This window comes from Cervus canadensis, chromosome 18 (assembly GCF_019320065.1).
Source record: "Cervus canadensis isolate Bull #8, Minnesota chromosome 18, ASM1932006v1, whole genome shotgun sequence".
Lineage (NCBI taxonomy): Eukaryota > Metazoa > Chordata > Mammalia > Artiodactyla > Cervidae > Cervus > Cervus canadensis.
In genome coordinates, this window is record NC_057403.1 from 22,824,038 (window position 1) to 22,845,064 (window position 21,027).

Genomic DNA, 21,027 nt, shown 5'->3' on the forward strand with positions numbered 1-21,027 from the left:
AAAGGAAATCAGTCCTAAATATTCATTGGAAGGACTGATGCTGCAGCTGAAACTCTAATACTTTGGCCACCCGATGGGAAGAACTGACTCACTGGAAAAGACCCTGATGCTGGGAAAGATAGAAGGCAGGAGGAAAAGGGGATGACAGAGGACGAGATAGTTGGATGGCATCACCAACTCAATGGACATGAGTTTGAGCAAACTCCAGGAGATGGTGAAGAACAGGGAAGCCTGACATGCTGCAGTCCATGGCGTCACAAAGAGTCGGACATAACTGAGCGGCTGAACAAAAACACATGCTCTTTGTTGAATACAAATAAAATAAAATTAATAAAGCAGAATAATAAAATAAAAGAAAAATTTGCTGAGGAACCCCCAAACTCAGACCACACAGAGTTAGGTCTTCCATCAGACCCCACCTCCTCTTCCACACCTCACTCTCCACAGATGCACACACCCCCACACCCAGTGGGCACAGGACACCCACTTCTGCTGGCCAGCTAACCTTAGTCCCTCATAACGCAATGCCACTCACCTACAAAACTGGCTACAGCCGCCCTTGCAGTGCCACCACCCTACACCCAGCCTCCACAAGTTCCTCTGGCCGATACCACCCCTCTTCCTTGGGGAACATACTCTCTGTTCAAGGGCATCGCCCACCAAGATACCTCCAGCCCATCAGGAGCTTATCAAAAGCTGGCTTGGGATCCAACTGAGAGGATAAACTCCATGGCCTCTGCAGTGCCTGTGCCTTTGGGCTCCTTCATGTCTCTGGGGGTTTCAAAAGCAGGAACTCTGCCAAGGTAGGATCCTGGAACATCGTTCCCAAAATATTGGGCAAAATAACAAAGAACAGAGCAGACAACCTTTAAGAGGAACAGCAGCATTGAAGGCAGGCACGGACCATGGCTCTCTCTGCCATCCTGCTCCTCATCCTCTTCATTGGCTTCCTGCTTTTCTGGGGCCACCCTGCCTCCTGGGGCCGCCTCCCCCTGGACCCCGGCCTCTGCCCTTCCTAAGGAACATCTTTCAATTGGACCATAAAGGCTGTCTCAAGCCATTCCAGGTGGTGAGATGGAAAGGGCAGGGGGTTGGAAAGCCAGAGATGGGTGGATGGTAAATAGTTCAGAGGCAGTGAGGGAGCTGGGGGTCAACTTTGGGTGGGATTTGCCCTACTCCTTGCCCTACCCCCTGCAAGAGACTGTCTTCTTGCAGTCTTGATCTGGCCCTCTACGCCCACTAGAGAAGCTTATGACACGTCCTATGAGGAGTGGAAACAAAGTTGAGTGGAGAGAGAAATTATTTTTTCATTAAAAAATTTTATTGGAGTACTGTTGACTTACAATGTTGCGTTAGCTTCAAGTTTACAGAAAAGTAGGTCAGTTATACATTTATATATATTCATTCTTTTCCAGATTCTTTACCCATATAAGTTATTACAGAATATTGAGTAGGGTTCCCTGTGCTATACTAGTAGGTCCTTTTACATATGGACTACTAGGTCCAATTTTATATATGGTAGTGTGTGTATGTTAATCCCAAGTTCCTAGTTTATCTTTCCACACCCTGCATGTTTCACCTTTGGTAATTGTAAATTTCTTTTCTACATCCATGACTCTGTTTGGTAAATACATTCATTTGTATCATTTTTTTAAAAAATTATATTCCACGTATGAGTGATAACGTATTACATTTGTTGTTCTCTGTCTTACTTCACTTAGTATGATCATCTCTAATTCATGTTGCTGCAAAATGACATTATTTAGTTCTTTTTTATGACTAATATTCCATTGTATATATGTACCACATCTTCTTTAACCATTCCTCTGTCAATGGACATTTAGGTTGCTTCTGTGTCTTGGGTATGGTAAATAGTGCTGGAGTGATCATTAGGTTGCATGTATTTTTCCTTCTTAAGGCTTTTAATACAGTCCCCAGTACAGTTTCATAATATGTGCCAAGTGGGTTTTCAGAATAATAAGGATAGATGATAAAGATCATCAGTACTTTGGAGGGTGCAGTAGAAGACTCTATCCTTAATGGCTTCTGTTCTGTTTTTGAAATTAACTGTTATTGGATATAGTTAATTTATAATGTTGTGTTAGTTTCTGCTGTATAGCAAAGTGAATTAGTTATACATATATCCACTATTTTTTAGATTCTTTTCCCAAAAAGGTCATTACAGAATATTGAGTAGTTCACTGTGCTATAAAATAGGTTCTTATTAGCTATCTATTTTATACAAACATAAGTGTATATATGTTAATCCCATTCTCCCAATTTTTCAGCCCCCCACTTTCCTCCTAGGTAACCATAAGTTTGTCTTCTACATCTGTGATACTACTTCTGTTTTTCTTTTAATTAATTTTTATTGGAGTATAGTTGATTTATAATGTTGTGTTATTAACATATCTCCTCTCTTCTAGACTCCAATCCTATATTGGTCATTAGAGAATATTGCATAGATTTCCCTATGCTATATGGTAATATCTTATTAGTTATCTATTTTATACATAGTAGTGTTTATATGTCAATCCCAATCTCCCAATTACCACCCCTCTTCGCACTTGGTAACCATAAGCTTGTTTTCTACATCTGTGACTGAATTTCTGGTTTGTAAATAGGATCATTTGTATTATAATTTTAGATTTCAAATATATATATGATACCACACAATATTTGTCTTTCTCTGTCTGACTTACCTCCCTCAGCATAACAAACTCTAGGCTCATCTGTGTTGCTGCAAATGGCATCACTTCATCCCTTTTCACGGCAGAGTAATATTCCATATTATATATATATGCACTACTTCCTTACCTAATCACCCATCAGTGGACATTTAGGTTGCTTCCATGTCCTGGCTATTGTAAATAGTGCTGCAATGAACACTGGGGTGCATATATCTTTTCAAACTATGGTTTTCTCTGGACATATGCCCAGGAATGAGATTGCAGGGTCATACAGAAGCTTTATTTTTAGTTTCTTAAGGAGCCTCCATACTGTTCCCCACAGTGATTGCACCAATTTACGTTACAACCAACAGTATAGGAGGGTTCCCTTCAGAGAGAGATTCTGATAGACTTGAGACTTTGAACTGAGATCCTGTGTGGGTTGGGACAGAGTGATAGAGAGTCATTCTATAGCTTGGATGTAGGAGTCTCTGTAATTCTTAAATCCAAAGCTGGGAGGGCTCTTGGAAAAGCCAAGAGAGGAGGATGCTTGGGGTCAGGTGGTATATGTGAGGCTCGGAGGAGACCACAGAGTTCCAGTCTCTGCTCTTCCCTGGCGGGGCTGCAGCCTCCAGGGTAGGCTACCTGGGAGGTGTGGTCCAGGGGTGAGGTGGAGAGCCTTCTCTTGAGTCAGAGAGTGAGACCTGGACTCTGCCCCCACAGCTGCAGGAGAAATACAGGGATGTCTACCATCTACCTGGGGTCTCGGTCTGCTGTCATCCTGTAGGGGTACGAGGTGATGAGGGAGGCCCTGGTGGATCAGGCCGAGGCGTTCTCTGGCCAAGGGCATGTCACCATCATTGACCCTGTCTTCCAGGAAACAGGTGAGTGGGGGACAAGGGTGAGGATTATGGAGGGAAGGAGGGAACATCCCATGTGTCTTCTCAACCTTCCTTCCACGCCCCATCATCAGGTCTAGGTTTTGCCAGTGGAAAGTCTTGGAAGAGTCTACGGTGATTCTCTGTGACCACCAAGAAGGCCTTTGGGATGGGGAAGTGGAGTATTGAGGAATGAATCAAGGAGGAGGCTCAGTGTCTGGTGGAGGAGCTTTGGAAATCCCAGGGTGAGTGCAGGCTGGGTTGACATGGGGATGAAATGGGGACAGAGGAGAGAGAGATGCAGAGATAGGAAGAGGAAGAGAAGGATATAGATAACAGAGAAGAAAAAAAGAAAGAAAATGATGGAGACAGAGAGAGAGGGAGAGGTAAAGAAAGCAGACAGAAACAGAGAAGAGATAGAGATGAAGGAAGACAGAGAGATCCTGAGAACACTCACAAAATGAACCTGGGAGCAGATTAGGAAAAGACTTAGGAAAAAATAAAAAGAGATATAGGGTCTGAGGACCACAGAATGTCAGTGAGATCAAGGAGAGGAGACTCAAAGACATATGGGGCTAAGGAGAGAGAATAGAGAAGAAGGGGTGATTTTGAAAGAAAGAGTCAAAGACCAGACCAGAGAAAGTCACCCCAAGACAGAGAGTAAGAAAAACAACAAAAGACACAGAGGTAGAGACTCTTACAAAGAAGAGCTGAAACTCACAGGAACAATGAGATCTGGTTGGCCAACAGAAAAGAAAGAAAACCATCAAACAAGCTGAAATGGCACTAGTCAGGTCAGTCTCCCAGGACAATGCAGGGGACCCTCATAACAGACCTCTCCTTCTTAGAGGCCTATCTAGACCCCCACATCCTCCTTAACTCCATCACCGCCAACATCATCTCCTCTGTTGTCTCCGGTGAGTGCTTTAATTACCAGGACCCTAGATTAATATGGCTGCTACATTCACTGAATGAAGTCTTCACCATTCTCAGCTGCTTCTATAGCCAGGTGAGGTCAAAGATTGCACTGTGGGCCAGGAATCAAGGTGGGTGGATCATGGGAAGAGTTAGATATTTTCTGTCCTGAACACCAAAAGCAGAATGCATCAAGAGATCAGTTTTATGTGAGCACTCCAAGTCCTGCACCCTTCCAGGTGAGGCCATCAGTCAGTTCGAGTGTCAGAATCAGACCTCGGACAAGGACAGGCTTTGAGAGAAGAAACCTCAGCAGATATGAGTGACTGGCTCGGAGTGCAGAGGTCTATTCACCACTGTGTGTGTGTATGTGTGAGTGTGGGTGAGTTGGGTGACTGTGTGGGTGTGTGCTCAAGTGGGAGGTATACCCTTCAAGTTCACTGGATGAATGATACCCTTTGGATGTTGCTGCATGTGCAGCTCAGAACACACAGTACCAGCCCAGTGAGTACAATGGGTTCTGGGACCTCGTTTGCTGCCTTCTACGTGGTTGAAATCTTCCCGGGCATCTTGAAACACTTTACTGGCACACACACCTGCTTGTGCAGCATGCTTCAAGAAGTGAAAGATTTTTTCACTGAGAATATAGAGAGCCACTGGAAGACACTAGACCCCAGTGACCCAAAGGACTTCATTGATTCCTTCCTGCTCCACATGGACAAGGTAAGGGCTGCCCCAGATTCGGGGCAGGGGCGGGGTGGACGTGAGAAAAAGTGATGAACACACTACTGTCATTGAACTAGTATATTTGTGTGTGATGTACCTGAAATTTAAATGTTGAAATACTTCTGTAAGGATTATCAAGCAATCCATGGTTCAACCCTCCCCTGATTCATTCCTAACCCTCTCTAATCCTTTTTCCTGGAATGCCTCCAAAGAGATGGTAGATAAGGAGTTGATCTGTGACCCAGTTAAGCTTTCTCTGAGTTGCAGCTCACTACTTCTCTCAGTTCTGACAGACAGAGATTGAACCCTGCTTCAATTGGTTATAAACATATGTCTGTTCTGACTGGTAGAGGCCAATGTTTATTCTGATTGGTAGAATCTGATGTCTCTTCTAATTGGTCTGGCAAGTGCCTCAGTTCAGTTCAGTTCAGGCGCTCAGTTGTGTTGACTCTTTGCAACACCATGGACTGCAGCACACCAGGCCTCCCTGTCCATCACCAACTCCCAGGGTTTACTAAACTCATGTCCATTGAGTCAGTGATGCCATACAACCATCTCATCCTCTGTCGTCCCCTTCTCCTCCTGCCTTCAATCTTTCCCAGCATCAGGGTCTTTTCCAGTGAGTCAGCTCTTTGCATCAGGTGGCCAAATTATTGGAGTTTCAGCTTCTAACATCAGTCCTTCCAGTGAACATTCAGGACTGACTTCCTTTAGGACGGACTGGTTGGATCACCATGCAGTCCAAGGGACTCTCAGGAGTCTTCTCCAACACCACAGTTCAAAAGCATCAATTCTTTGGGGCTCAGCTTTCTTTATAGTCCAACTCTCACATTCATACATGACTACTGGAAAAGCCATAGCCTTGACTAGACAGACCTTTGGTGGCAAAGTAATGTCTCTGCTTTTTAATATGCTGTCTAAGTTGGTCATAACTTTCCTTCCAAGGAGCAAGCGTCTTTTAATTTCATGGCTGCAATCACCATCTGCAGTGATTTTGGAGCCCAGAAAAATAAAGTCAGCCACTGTTTCCACTGTTTCCATTTACTTGCCATGAAGTGATGGGACTGGACCCCATGAACTTTGTTTTCTGAACATTGAGCTTTAAGCCAACTTTTTCACTCTCCTCTTTCACTTTCATCAAGAGGCTCTTTAGTTCTTCACTTTCTGCCATAAGGGTGGTGTCATCTGCATATCTGAGGTTATTGATATTTCTCCCGGCAATCTTGATTGCAGCTTGTGCTTCATTCAGCCCAGCATTTCTCATGACGTACTCTGCATATAAGTTAAATAAGCAAGGTGACAGTATACAGCATTGACGTACTCCTTTTCCTGTTTGGAACCATTCTGTTGTTCCATGTCCAGTTCTAACTGTTGCTTCCTGACATGCATACAGGTTTCTCAAGAGGCAGGTCAGGTGGTCTGGTATTTCCATCTCTTTCAGAATTTTACAGTTTGTTGTGATCCACACAGTCAAAGGCTTTGGCATAGTCAATAAAGCAGAAATAGATGTTTTTCTGGAACTCTCTTGCTTTTTTGATGATCCAATGGATGTTGGTAATTTAATTTCTGGTTCCTCTGCCTTTTCTAAAACCAGCTTGAACATCTGGAAGTTCATGGTTCATGTATTGTTGAAGCCTGGCTTGGAAAATGTTGAGCATTATGTTACTAGCATGTGAAATGAGTGTAATTCTGCAATAGTTTGAGCATTCATTGGCTTTGCCTTTCTTTGGGATTGGAATGAAAACTGACCTTTTCCAGTCCTGTGGCCACTGCTGAGTTTTCCAAATTTGCTGGCATATTGAGTGCAGCACTTTCAAAGCATCATCTTTTAGGATTTGAAAGAGCTCAGCTGGAATTCTATCACCTCCATTAGCTTTGTTCAGAGTGAAGCTTCCTAAGGCCCACTTGACTTCACATTCCAGGATGTCTAGCTCTAGGTGAGTGATCACACCATCATGATTATCTGGGAAGATCTTTTTTGTACAGTTTTTCTGTATATTCTTGCCACCTCTTCTTAATATCTTCTGCTTCTGTTAGGTACATACCATTTCTGTCCTTTATTGAGCCCATCTTTGCTTGAAATGTTCCCTTGGTATCTCTACTTTTCTTGAAGAGATCTCCAGTCTTTCCCATTCTATTGTTTTCCTCTATTTATTTGCACTGAGGGAGGCTTTCTTATCTCTCCTTGCTATTCCTTGAAACTGTATTCAAATGGGTATATCTTTCCTTTTCTCCTTTGCTTTTGACTTCTCTTCTTTTCACAGCTATTTGTAAGGCCTCCTCAGACAGCCATTTTGCCTTTTTGCATTTCTTTTTCTTGGGATTGGTCTTGATCCCTGTCTCCCGTACAATGTCACAAACCTCCATCCATAGTTCATCAGGCACTCTATCTATCAGATCTAGTCCCTTAAATCTATTTCTCACTTCCACTGTGTATTCTTTAGGGATTTGATTTAGGTCATACCTGAATGGTCTAGTGGTTTTCCCTACTTTCTTCAGTATAAGTCTGAATTTGGCAATAAGGAGTTCATGATCTGAGCCACAGTCAGCTCCCATCTCGTTTTGGCTGGCTGTATACAGCTTCTCCATTTTTGGCTGCAAAGAATATAATCAATCTGATTTCAGTGTCGACCATCTGGTGATGTCCATGTGTAGAGTCTTCTCTTGTGTTGTTGGAAGAGGGTGTTCGCTGTGACCAGTGCATTTACTTGGCAGAACTCTATTAGCCTTTGCTCTGCTTCATTCTGTACTCCAAGGCCAAATTTGCCTGTTAAGCCAGGTGTTTCTTGACTTCCTACTTTTGCATTCCAGTCCCCTATAATGAAAAAGACATCTTTTTTAGGTGTTAGTTCTAGAAGGTCTTGTAGGTCTTCATAGAGCCATCCAACTTCAGCTTCTTCAGCATTACTAGTCAATGCATAGACTTGGATTACCATGATATTGAATGGTTTGCCTTGGAAACGAGCAGAGATCATTCTGTCGTTTTTGAGACTGCATCCAAGTACTGCATTTCAGACTCTTTTGTTGACTATGATGGCTACTCCATTTCTTCTAAGGGATTCTTTCCCACAGTAGTAGATATAATGGTCATTTGAGCCACAAGGGCCAATCCAGAGCACAATGACACCCAAGGACACAACAACATCAGCAATATTAACAACAAATTAACCCCAAGGGTATGGTGTGTCATCAGTTCAGTTCAGTTGCTCAGTCGTGTCCGACTACTTGCGACCCCATGAATCGCTGCACGCCAGGCCTCCCTGTCTATCACCAACTCCCGGAGTTTACCCAAACTCATGTCCATCGAGTTGGTGATGCCATCCAGCCATCTCATCCTCTGTCGTCCCCTTCTCCTCCTGCCCCCAATACCTCGCAGCATCAGGGTCTTTTTCAATGAGTCAACTCTGCTCATGAGGTGGCCAAAGTATTGGAGTTTCAGCTTCAGCATCAGTCCTTCCAATGAACACTCAGGACATATTATTTCAAAACAACCCCACATGATGAGCTAAGGGACCGAGAGTTTATATTCCTTGCCCAAAGACACAGAGCTAGTAAATGGTAGGGTTGAGTTTGAAATCCAAGCACTTTGGCTCCAGATCTCACCCCTTTATTACCTTGTTGGCCTTGACTAAAGAAAAAAGGATCAGGAAAAAGAATAACTGGAATAGAGTAATGTGTTGGTAGGGAGATAGGAAGACCCAGACATTGGGAATGTTTGCAAGAGGAGACATTAAAAATTGACCGTCCCCATCTCTAGGAGCGCTCAGATCCTGAGAATGAGTTTCACCAGAAGAATCTCATTCACACGGTGCTCTCACTGTTCTTCTCTGACACAGAGACCTCTAGCTCCGTTATTTGCTATGGGTTTCTACTTCTTCTCAAGAACCCTGACGTCTTAGGTGAGCTGGGCTTATGGGAGGTGGGGACGGGGGACATTGGCGGTCTCTAAGGGCACACCTTCCATCTCCAAGGAAGGTGGTTGGCTGATGGGATAAGACAGACAAGTTCTGTCCTGAGCAGTCTGAAAAATAAAAAAATCACCCTTATCAGGATTTGTAACTTGTAATAAAGATTTGTTGCAGGCAGAGCTCTTTGAATTTGACAAAGCACTTTAGGGTTTACAAAATATTTTTTCATCAGTGAAGCACCTTCTGGTGTAGAAGGTGTTTATATTTATGAAGTTTTTGTAATTTGAAAAATTCTTGGGTGACTCTAAGATACTTTCTAGTTTATAAGCCAGGCTCAATACAAAGCATTACCATTTGCAATGCATTTCATCGTCTACTAAAGTACATCATTTTTGCCAACTACTTTTTGGGGTTGACTAAGAACTTGACTTTGCTGATTTACAACTAATTAAAAAGCCCCTGCTGTGGTTCTCTTGTTGATGGTCCACAGATCAGACTTGGAGAAGCTCTCAAAGTTTCTTAGAGAAACTGATCAAACTCCATTATTTCACAGGAATGAATTTAAGGCTAGAGAAGGGAGTGACTTACCTAATATCACTTAGCTGTCAGTGGCACAAAAGGATATGACACCATTTTAAGCTACAACTCATTTTTAGAAGAGTGAGGGGCAGGGGGGAAGGCATCCTTAAATGTTGAATGAATTTCTATCCACCCAACCTTACCCAAGTTACCCTCTGTCATAACTTGAGTAGAAACATCACACAAGACTTCCCCACAAAGAAGCTTCTGACTTTATTTTTTGATGCTTTCATTGAGAAGGAATGATAACCCAACATCTTACTTAAGAATTTATAAAACCCTCTCAACAGTCTGCAGGTCATTTTTAGGTCACTTGGTTGAGTCCACTGTTATGAGCATTTATTGTGTACCCTCCTCCCATCCTTATCATTCTCAGAGAAAGTCCATGCAGAAATCGACAGAGTGATTGGTGCACACCATCTCCCAGCCCTGAAAGATCAGGCAAAAATGCCTTATACAAAGGCCATCATCCACCAGATTCAGAGATTCAGTGATCTCCTCCCCTTTGGTGTGCCCCACTCTGTCATCAAGGACACTCACTTCTTGGGATATTACCTCCCTAAGGCGGGACCAGCAGGGCTACAGAAACAGTTGGAAGGTGCTGTCTGCACCCAGTCCTATGGTTGTTGTCTGATTGTTGGACTATAAGAAGAATTTTTATTTCTAGATTTTTGTGGGAGAAAGGGAGAGTTTAGAAAAAGAGAAAAGTCCTCTCCTGTTTATTCTATCTTATCTTTCTACCTTTACAAGATGTTAGATTTGCTGAAAAGTAATATATCTGTATTGAAATCTGTTAGACAATAGAGTTAGTTTTTTAAAAGCTATTCTATCATCTCACCTTTATGTTTATATGAACCCATTTGTTACTGTTATTGTTCGGTCGCTAAGTCTGACTCTTCAGGACCCCATGGACTGCAGCATGCCAGGCTCCTCTTGTCCTCCACTATCTCCCAGAGTTTGCTCAAATTCATGTCCATTGAGTCAGTGATGCTATCTAACCATCTCACCCTCTGCTGCACGCTTCTCCTTTGCCTTCAATCTTTCCCAGCATCAGGGTCTTTTCCAATGGGTCAGCTTTTCGCATCAGGTAGCCAATGTATTGGAGCTTCAGCACCAGTCCTTCCAATGACTATTCAGGGTTGATTTCCTTTAGGATTGACTGGTTTGTTTTCCTTGCAGTCCAAGGGACTCTCAAGAGTCTTCTCCAGTCCTACAACTCAACAGCATCAATTCTTTTGCACTCAGCCTTGTTCTTGGTCCAACACTTGCATCCGTATGTGATTACTAGAAAAAAACATCACGTTGAATATATGGACCTTTGTTGGCAAAGTGGTGTCTCTGCTTTTTAAAACCCACCTGTCTAGGTTTGTCATAGCTTTCCTTCCAAGGAGCATCTTTTAATTTCATGGCTGCAGTTACTGTCTGCAGCGATTTTCCACATACACAACAATTGACTGATACCGTGTCTGTCACTTTGCAACTTATGTCGAGTGTGCATGTCACCTTCCCCTCTGGTCTTTAAGTCCATATCAGTACAATTTGAAACTTGTTGGTGCATGTCTGTGTGTATGAGTATGGCTTTCCTTTTTTAATATAACAGTACACTGTATAGATAGGGGCTTCCCTGGTGACTTCCCAGGTGGCCCAGTAGTAAAGAATCCACCTGCCAATGTAGGAGGCACAGCAGTTGCAGGTTCAATCCCTGGGTCGGGAAGATCCCCTGGAGAAGGAAATGGCAACCTACTCCAGTATTCTTGCCTGGAAAATCCCTATGGACAGAGGATCCTGCAAGGCTACAGTTCATGGGGTCACAAAGAGTCAGACATGAGTGAGCACAGATAGCAGCATAACGTATAGATATATTATCCAGGTCGACGCCTACGGTTCTAACTTATTTTTTTCATGGTAGCTTACGTTGCTGAGTCTAGGTGCACCTAGGGGTGATATTTACAGTGTTGATCACCCAATGGTTGATTGATACTGGCACCCATTAGATTATATTCCAGCCCTAGTCCTGGAGTCAACTTCTTAAAGGGCTCTGTTGAGTCAGATGTGAGTCTTTTAGTTGATGGGTCATAAAGTAGACCAAGGGGTCTTGGGGATGAGGGATCAGGGTGGTTGGTGACGATACCTGGAGGGATGGGACACTAGTAACCAAATGGGGAGAGTCATTTCAACATTCCTGCCACCAACTATAGAGCCGCACAGTGGGCGAAGCTCATTATCAGCTGTGGAGGCACCATAATGGATTCAGCCACTCTTTGTTAATGGTCATTTGGGTCCACTTGTCTTTAATATCCTCTTAGGGCATTACCATGTATCCCATCCTGAGTTCTGCCCTCCATGACCCACGCCACTTTGAGAAGCCAGATGCCTTCTACCCTGGCCACTTTCTGGATGCGTAGGGCAACTTCAGGAAGTCATAAGTCTTCATTCCATTCTCCATAGGTAAGCCATGCTCCTTCTCCCCCAAGGGAATGTCTGCTTACTCCTGTTCTGTGTGTGACTTTCTGACTCAGTTCAGGCCCAAACACGTTTTGGCAAAAGATGAGATTTTGAAGGACAGAGAAAGCAAGACATCTACAGAGACAAGGATAGTGGGGGTGTGGGGAGGGGATGGGGGAAGGAAGGGATGAGGTATGATGGGGGAGGAAGATGGAGACTCAGTGATAAAGTGAGAGACACAGACACACACTTGAACACAGAGAACAGACAAATAAATGATCCATTATCAAGAACCTGCTATGTCCCAACAATGAGGAAAAGTATTTATAATTTTTCTAAGTTAAAATAGCCATTTTTCTTCTAACTTACACAAATAAGGATGTAAAGTAAAAAGTTGACATTAAAAATAACCTTTAAGTCACTGCTAAATCAGACATATTAATACTACAGAGGATGTCCTTTAAAAATATTTTTAACATTTACACATATGCGAGGTAGGTGATCTGGGTTCGATCCCTGGATTGGGAAGATTCCCTGGAGAAGGGAACAGCTACCCACTCCAGTATTCTGGCCTGGAGAATTACATGAGCTGTATAGTCCATGAGGTTGCAAAGAGTCAGATACCACCGAGTGACTTTCACTTTCACTTTCAAGGTATGTGATATAGACAGATAGATAATGGGTAAGTAGCTGAAAGAACAGTAAAAAGAAAGAAAGGGACAGAAAGGAAGAGAAAGAAGAAACATTCATTGATTTACTTCTTGTTAGCTAGTTTCACATTTAAAATACAAGCCAGTTTAGAATGAGATCCAGGAGGAATTAAGGAATATTTACTCCCAGAATTTTGCAGTTACCCGTAATCCATCACCTATCAAATGATTCAATTTTTAGCCACTATTTGAAATTTATATTTAAAATGTTTAATCTCCTTAGGTATATTTCTGTTTGTTTTTTCATAATGATGCACATTCACATTGACTGTCTGTTTTTTCTAGCTATACAATATTATTTGAATTATTCTACCTGTACAATGTGTTTTAATATTTTACAGGTGCCATTGCTCTTCTTTTTTCCTGTAACACGTTTTATTTTTCTTCCAAGCATACTTTAGAATCATTTTGTCAAAGACTCAAAAAAAATTCCACTGGGATTTTATTAGGATTAACCTAAATTTGTAATTTGATTCACATAGCTTTGACAAGTCTACATGTTGAATATATCCTAGACAAAAGATAGTGCTTCCATTTAGTCCTTCTCATATCATTGGAGGCATCTTGAACTTTTTAGCTAGGTTTTGTATATTTCTTGCTAAATTTATTGCTAAGAAACATGGGAGGAGACTGTGGCTATTGTTCGTAGAGCCTCTCTGTCAGGTTGGGCTGTGGGTTGCTGTAACAAAATGCCACAGACTGGATGGTTTAACCAAAAAAAATTATTTTTCAGGGTCTGGAAGCCACAAGTCTGCGATCAGGGTGCCAGCGTGGTCAGGTTCTGGTCTTCCTGGCTTGCACACGGCCGCCATCTTGGCTGTGGCCTCACACGGCAGAGTGAGGGCTCTGGGATCACTTCCTCTTCTTGTAAGAATCCTCTCCCCTCAAGGAGGCCCCACCCTAACGAGCTCATTTAAACTTAATTATCTTCCAAGGTCCCTTCAGAAAGAACACACTTCAGTCCAGAAACACTCTTCTAAAAACATTTTAATTGTTTTACTATCAGAAATCCACTGAGGTTTGGGGGTGTATATTTCTGTCATAACTGAACAAACTCTTTGTATTACTTTCATAATGAACAGTGTTTCATTTATTCTCTTGGCTGTTCCTACTAACTGGTGTTAGCATCTGTAAATGATAATATTATGACTTAATTATTTCTTATGCTAAAGCCATATGTCATGTCATGTTTTCCCTAATATCATGGGCTAGCACTTCTGGAATCATGTGATGTAAAAACACTGATAGTGAGCAATCTTGTCCAAGTCCTAACTTTGAGAGTATTTTTATTTTCTCTATGACGCTGAATGCTGGCTATTGCCTATTCCAGATATTTTATGACTACTCTACCAAAGGAAATATCTTTCTTCTCGCTATTTTACAACAAGTTCTTAAAATTTTGATTTAATATTCCCATTGAGTATTCTTGATAATTTTTTCAGCTCCTGTCAAGTGATCAAATTGTTTTTCTCCTTTGACCTCTTAAAGAAACAGTCAATGTCTGAGTGTTGAATCATTCTGTCTTGTAGAACTGGAACAGAGAGGCCCAGGAGGGCATAGGGCTTGCTCAAGACCCAGTAGGAACTCAGGGTCTATGTAGGTCAGGGCACAGCTAAGCTATGATAAATATGCTTAATATCTCAAGAACTAAAAGTCAAAAAGCTTATTTTTCTGCTCAGGCAACACGCCCACCCCAGGTCATCACAATCGTGTAGAAATGGAGCTAGTGGGAACTCTATCCAAACACACAAAGAAACAAGGAAAACAGAATAACATGCACCCGTTTAGCTCACAGGTCATTGGACAAAGCAAGTCCCTTCCAAGTTCAATGTGCCAGAGATGTTTATGTGCCCAGCGATGTGCTGTGACTACTTATGAGCTGTAATGAACTTTGCCACACACACAAGGCAGCTCTCTGGGATCCTTTCCTTCCCACTGAGACTGTGGGTCAATAGGATGCTGTCAAAACTGTGGCCCAGCCCAAGCACACACTGGTCCCTCTCTTGGTTATTCCAGTGCACACAGCCTGTGCTGAAGTCAGCTGTGGATACTCAGGGCTCCACCTACATGGACACTTCTGTGATGGCTGACTTCATCTTCCGGGAAGACATGAGTGGGTGTTATGATAGAAAATGAGGCTCAAGGGTAAGCAGGGCACTAGTCAAGAGTACTTATCAAGCATGATGTAGGCATGAGCAGTCAGAAGCTCCAGGGGTTGGGGTTTGGGGATTTGGTCTGGCAGGCTGACTTTGTTGCCTGCTGATGGTGGGCAGGACCAGGGAGCTGGGAGGAGGGTCAAAGTGACCAGAAGAGTGCAGACACTCAGAAGCTTAGAGCAAAGGCAGTTTATCCACTGATTAGAAGTAGGTCACCATTTGTACAGCCAAACGCCCACCCACTCCAGGACAGGCCAGAGGTTTCAGCTCCCCCGTACCTCATAGCCAGGGCACGCTGCCAGAGATTTCTCCAGTGTTTTCCCATTTTCTCATAAATTGGTGTCCCTAGGTGCCAGGAGGGACACAGGAGGGCATCTGTATGGGATAGGCTGGGAAGAGGTGGAGCTGAAGTAGAACTTACAGGCACGCACCCCTGCGTGCACTGGCACATACACCCCCCTCTCCCCACCCCCACCCCACACACACACTGGTGTTGGTACTGAGGACAAGAATAGGATCGCAAGTACTTTGCCTGCAAATCTATGTAAATGAGCATGCACATATTTCAGGACTGTGGAGATGGGGCAACCACATGTTTTCCAGGAATCCCCCTCCACTGACACCTTACATCTGCAGGAAAATGCCTCTGTCTGGGTGAGAGCTTGGCCCACTCAGAGCTCTTCCTCTTCTTGACCTCTCTGCTGCACAACTTCTCCTTGGGGTCTCCCAAGGCCCGGAAGACATCGACCTCACGCCAAGGGAGAAAGGGGCAACGCGACCACCCGCTGTGTTCCAGATCAGCTTCCTGCCCTGCAGGGGAGGGGGAAAGCGAGAGGAGGTCCAGATCCCCTCGGAGTCTTTGCCTCCAGCCCTTTCCCTCTGTCCAGAATTAACATGTGCAGGCTCCTGACTCCTCCCTGCTCACTCTCTCCTGTGCAAAGTCCCTTGTGTGGTCTCCCCATCATCTTCAACCTGCTGTAGTCACCTTCATCCCCAGATGGCCTGCACTGTTAACTGAGGATATTTCAGGGTCAAGAAATACCTGCAATATCTTAGTGTCACCACCAAACCCCCAGCACAGTTAGGAAAACTGAGGCCCGAAAGGAGGACAACAAGATTTAGACCCCAGCTTACCCAGAACAGCAGCATCAGCACCGGGTCTCCTGCCCCCCACCCTTGTCTCCATCTGCTCTGCACACCCCTGCCCTCCTCCTCCTACCTTGAATTGACATGGCTAGTTCAGCCCTCAACTTCTATGCTGTATATCTTCCTCCCCTCTCTGATTTTATGCTCCAAAACCAGTGAGACCAAAATAAAGTTCTTTTCTTTCTGGCCAATGGCTATCTGTGCTCCCTTGCTCTCTGTCTTTGGTAAAATTCATATATTGTAAAATTAACGTTTAACCACTTTAAACAGTTCCATGGCATTGAGTACAATCACTATGTTCTGCACCATCATCTTTTTCTTCCAAAACATTTTAATCACCCCAAAAGGAAACTTCATCCCCTTATCAAGTAACTCACCACTCTTCCATCCCTCTAGCCACTGGTATGTTTCTTTGTCTATTCTGGAAGTTTCATATAAATGGAATCCTACTTCATGTGTATTACAAAACATTCAGTTATAAAATACTTTATGAGGACTTCCCTGATGGCACAGTGGATGAGAATCTGCCTGCCAACAGAGGGGACATGGGTTTGATGCCTGGTCTGGGAAACTTCTACACGCCTCGGTGCAACTAAGCCCATCCATCACAACTACTGAGCCTGTGTGCTACAACTACTGAAGTTCAAGTGCCCAAAGCCTGTCCACAGCAAGAGAAGCCACCGCAATGAGAAGCCTGGAAACTACAACCAGAGAGTAGCTCCAGCTCTCTGCAACTAGAGAAAGCTCACGTGCAGCAACAAAGACCTATCGAAGCCCCAAATAATTAATTAAATTATAAAAAATACTTTATAAGGGATGCAGTAATTTGCAGTTCAAATCACATTTTTATGTGTACAAAATACTTGATTATTTTGAAGGCATTATTAAAATAAGTTTATCTTTTCCAAATACTTGTCAGCATATCATGGATCTTAAAATGTCAAGCATTACAGCAAAGGTCCCTCTAGTCAAAGCTATGGTTTTTCCAGTAGTCATGTATGGATGTGAGAGTTGGACCATAAAGAAGGCTGAACGCTTAAGAATTGATGCTTTTGAACTGTGGTGTTGGAGAAGACTCTTGAGAGTACCTTGGACTGCAAGGAGATCCAACCAGTCAATCTTAAAGGAAATCAGTCCTGAATTTTCATTGGAAGGACTGATGCTGAAGCTAAAGCTCCAATACTTTGGCCACCTAATGCAAAGAGCAGCCAATTCATTGGAAAAGACCCTGGTGCTGGGAAAGATTGAAGGCAGAAGGAGAAGGGGATGACAGAGGATGAGATAGTTGGATGGCATCACCAACTTGATGGACATGAGTTTGAGCAAGTTCTGGGAGATGGTGAAGGACAGGGAAGCTTGGCATGCTGCAGCCCATGGGTCACAAAGAGTCAGAGACGACTGATCAACTGAAAAACGAACAACGAACAACAAGCACTGCCTTGTAGATATCCAACTGCGTTAAAAAATGACCAAATGCTTTACAATCTACAATCAATTTGCTGATTATCGAAACATCATACTTCATAATCTATGTAATTTATGGTATAATATTTAAAATCATTCTAGTGTTTGCAAAATAAAGTTTACAAAATATTCATTCATCCCAGAAACACTTATTGAGCCTCTGGTGTGTGCCAAGCATGTTCTAGGCTCCTGGGGTCAAATGCTTCAAAGTAGTTAAGACCATTTCTGTGGTGGTCATGTCCATCAAAAGCTATTCCATTTTGAATTATTTGATTTTTTTTTCTTTTTTTTATTTGATATTTTTAAGTATTTGTTTAATTTTTAAAATTTTTGACCACCCTGAGAGGCAAGTAGGATATTTGTTCCCTGACTGGGAATTGAACCCATGCCCCCTTGCAGTGGAAGTGTAGAGTTTTATATACTGGACTGCCAGGGAAGTCACAAATTATTTTATAAAGAACAAACCCTATATTAATAAACCAGTTATCACTGACAAACACACTGCTGTCTACACATTACTTTGTTATGTAGTGAGCTCAGTACTTTACAATATGCAAGAGACTTTGCCTCTTGTAAATAATTTGATTATTCAAAAGCATACAGCAATTTACATCTTTCCAATTATAAAGCATTTTACAGTTTTAAGAGCACCTGATGATTACAAAACAATTCAACTTGTATGGATCACTTCACATTAAAAAAAAAAAAAAAACTGCCTTTAGAAAACCTCTGTAATGTTTACAGAGTATACTGCAGTACACAGAACTTCTTGCTGTTTACAGAACATTTTGTACTTTTTAAAGTACTCCTAAACTTACAAAGCACTTTAACATTTACAAAGATTCTACTATGTACATAGGATACAGCATAGATAAACACTGGGTGGTTAACAAAGTATTTCATAACAGATAGCAATATTTCTGTCTACAAAATACCTTAGCAGAGTACATTGCTGCAAAGTGATTTTTCACTTTACAAAGTACATATGTCAATAAATTGTATTGCTCACAAAGAAGTGGCCATTCACAAAGGGCTTTATTTCTGAAATGGAGCGGGACACTACAGTCATTTCCCACGATGTCCTGACTGCCTTTTGTCTGTGGGAAAAACTTTTGCCAAAGAACAAGTTTAATCAGAAAGTGAGAAAATGCAGAAGCAAAGAAAAGCAGTCAAACAGGACAAAACAATAATAGTTTAGTCATTAAGCAAAGTCAAGGACTTTTAGTTCCTACTCAAGAGCTATAGATAACATTCTGAGCCATATTCTGTGAACTGCCTTCCAGATACTAAAACCCCCACCGTGTGGAAGAAGTTAACTACAAGACTGTGGCCATGACTTAAGCTGCCATGATTCCAAGAACAGACCTCAAGAAAACGGGAACAAACTGACCCTGGAACTGAATTGCACTTGGAAGAATCAAGATGATGCTGGTCCGATCACTGATGACCAATTTCAAGATGACTATCGGAGGACTTCTCTGGTGGTACAGTAGGTACGAATCCACCTGCCAATGCTGAAGATTCCACATGCTGTGGAGCAAGTAAGCTTGTGCGCCACAACTAAGCCTGTGGGCCTAAAGCCTATGTTTCAAATTAGGAGAAGCCACAAGTGAGGGGCCTGTGTACCACAAGGAAGAGTAGCACCCACTCGCCGCAACTAGAGAAAGCCCATGTAAAGCAATGGAGACCCACACAACCAAAAATAAATAAATAAATGTAGTGTTAAAAAACCTTAAAAAAAAAAAACAAAAACAAAAAAAGACTGTCAGAGCTGACTGTGTTTTTCTGCATGCAGCCCCCTCTCTCAGTCTATAAAAGCTCTTGCCCGCAGATTGTTGACGGGGAGGGGGACAGAAGTTTAGCCTCCCCCAACTCCCAGGTGCCAGCATGCAAAACAAAGCCAACTTTCCTTCCAACCAACTTTACATCTTTATTGGCTTTTGAGCAGCGAGCAGCCAGACCCCACTTTCAGTTACATTTCTACCTACAGACACATGAAAACAGAACAGTAACTTGATGATAAATAGGACTTCCCTTTAGCTCAAATGGTAAAGACTCTGCCTGCAATGCAGGAGACAAGGGTCAGGAAGATCCCTGGGTCAGGAAGATCCTCTGGAGAAGGGAATGGCAATCCACTCCAGTATTATTGTCTGGAGAATCGCACAGATAAGAGAAGCCTGGCAAGCTACAGTCAGGGGGGTGGCAAAGAGACGGATATGACTGAGCAACTCACACACACAACTTGATGACAGCAAAAATGTGTGAAACACTTAGGCATGCTGCTGAGCCTGGGATTAGGCAAGCAACCAGGGAGATGTCCCTGCCCTCTTGGAACTGACACCAACTTGGGGAGAAAAGATATAAACAAGATGCTAGCAGCCAGTGATGAGAGCTATGACAAGAAGCCCAAATGGCTAGGATAGGAAGTAAATAAGTGGGGGAAGTTCATTTGTAGCAAAGCTTTCCAGTGACCGAGAGCTGAAAAACTCCTTTCCCAAGCAACTGGCCACGTATAACCTTCATGCTGACACAGTCATCATGCTTGGCTCTTAAAATAACTCTGGGAGGTGAGCAGGTATCATAAACTAGTCTTGACTCTGGGAGATGTTATCTAGTCTATTTCAGACACTAGAAGACTGAGAACTAAGACATAAGGTGGACATCTAATGTCTTAAAGGAGACCAATTTGGAGCATTGGATTCAGGTTCCTTACCAAAATGAGCTAGAATTAAACATCCAAGGAATGTCCACGTAGGACTTTTATTTCCATGACACTTAATGTGCTCACTAAGTAGTGAGTATTTGGGACATGACTTTTGGTCCATTTAATTAGCCTGTGGCATAGAAATGAGGCAACTCTTTTTTTTTTTTTTTTTGGCTGTGCCACCTGGCATGCAGGATCTTAGTTCCCCAGCTAGGAATCAAGTGGAAGCGTGGAGTCTTAACAAGTGGACCACCAGGGAAGAACCAGAAATGACTCTTTACTACAAACGTTCCAACTCACTAGCTTTTCTAAGGGCTTCTTGGAAGGCTGCTCCTTGTCACTGAGGTTTTCTGAGACTTACCTCATCCAGAGAAGTGAAACCAGTCACCTCAGACTGGGACTTGAACCCAGCCAAAACCTGGTCTTCCACACATTTGATTTCAGGACTTAATGAAGCTCAGGTTCTTTGTGTCTCAGCGCAGAAGGAATTCAGCTAGAGGCAAGGTGATAAGCAAGAAGTAGATTTATTAATATAGGACACCTGTAAGAGATGCAAGCAGGCAGGTGAGGGGGCTCTACCCCACAGATTAAGTGGGCTACAATTTAAAGTCAAAGGAAAAATAAAAAAGGAAAAAAAAAATAAAGTCAAAGGAAAGTGGGAAGGGGAAAGGACTGCCTTCTTTGAATTGACATCAGGCTTACATCACTAGCTCCTTCATGTTGGGCA

At 42.8% G+C, this 21,027-nt stretch overlaps 1 long non-coding RNA gene and 1 pseudogene across 1 annotated transcript; one reads left to right on the forward strand and one right to left on the reverse strand.

Annotated features, from left to right (window-relative positions):
• The first annotated feature begins 598 nt into the window (after nt 1-598).
• Nucleotides 599-16,723, forward strand: LOC122421524 (annotated as a pseudogene).
• Nucleotides 13,800-20,767, reverse strand: LOC122421527. Its single transcript, XR_006263514.1, has 2 exons — nt 20,662-20,767; nt 13,800-15,796 (listed from the first exon to the last, which is right to left on the reverse strand). It is a non-coding gene; the product is annotated as an uncharacterized LOC122421527 (long non-coding RNA).
• Nucleotides 20,768-21,027: the final 260 nt, after the last annotated feature.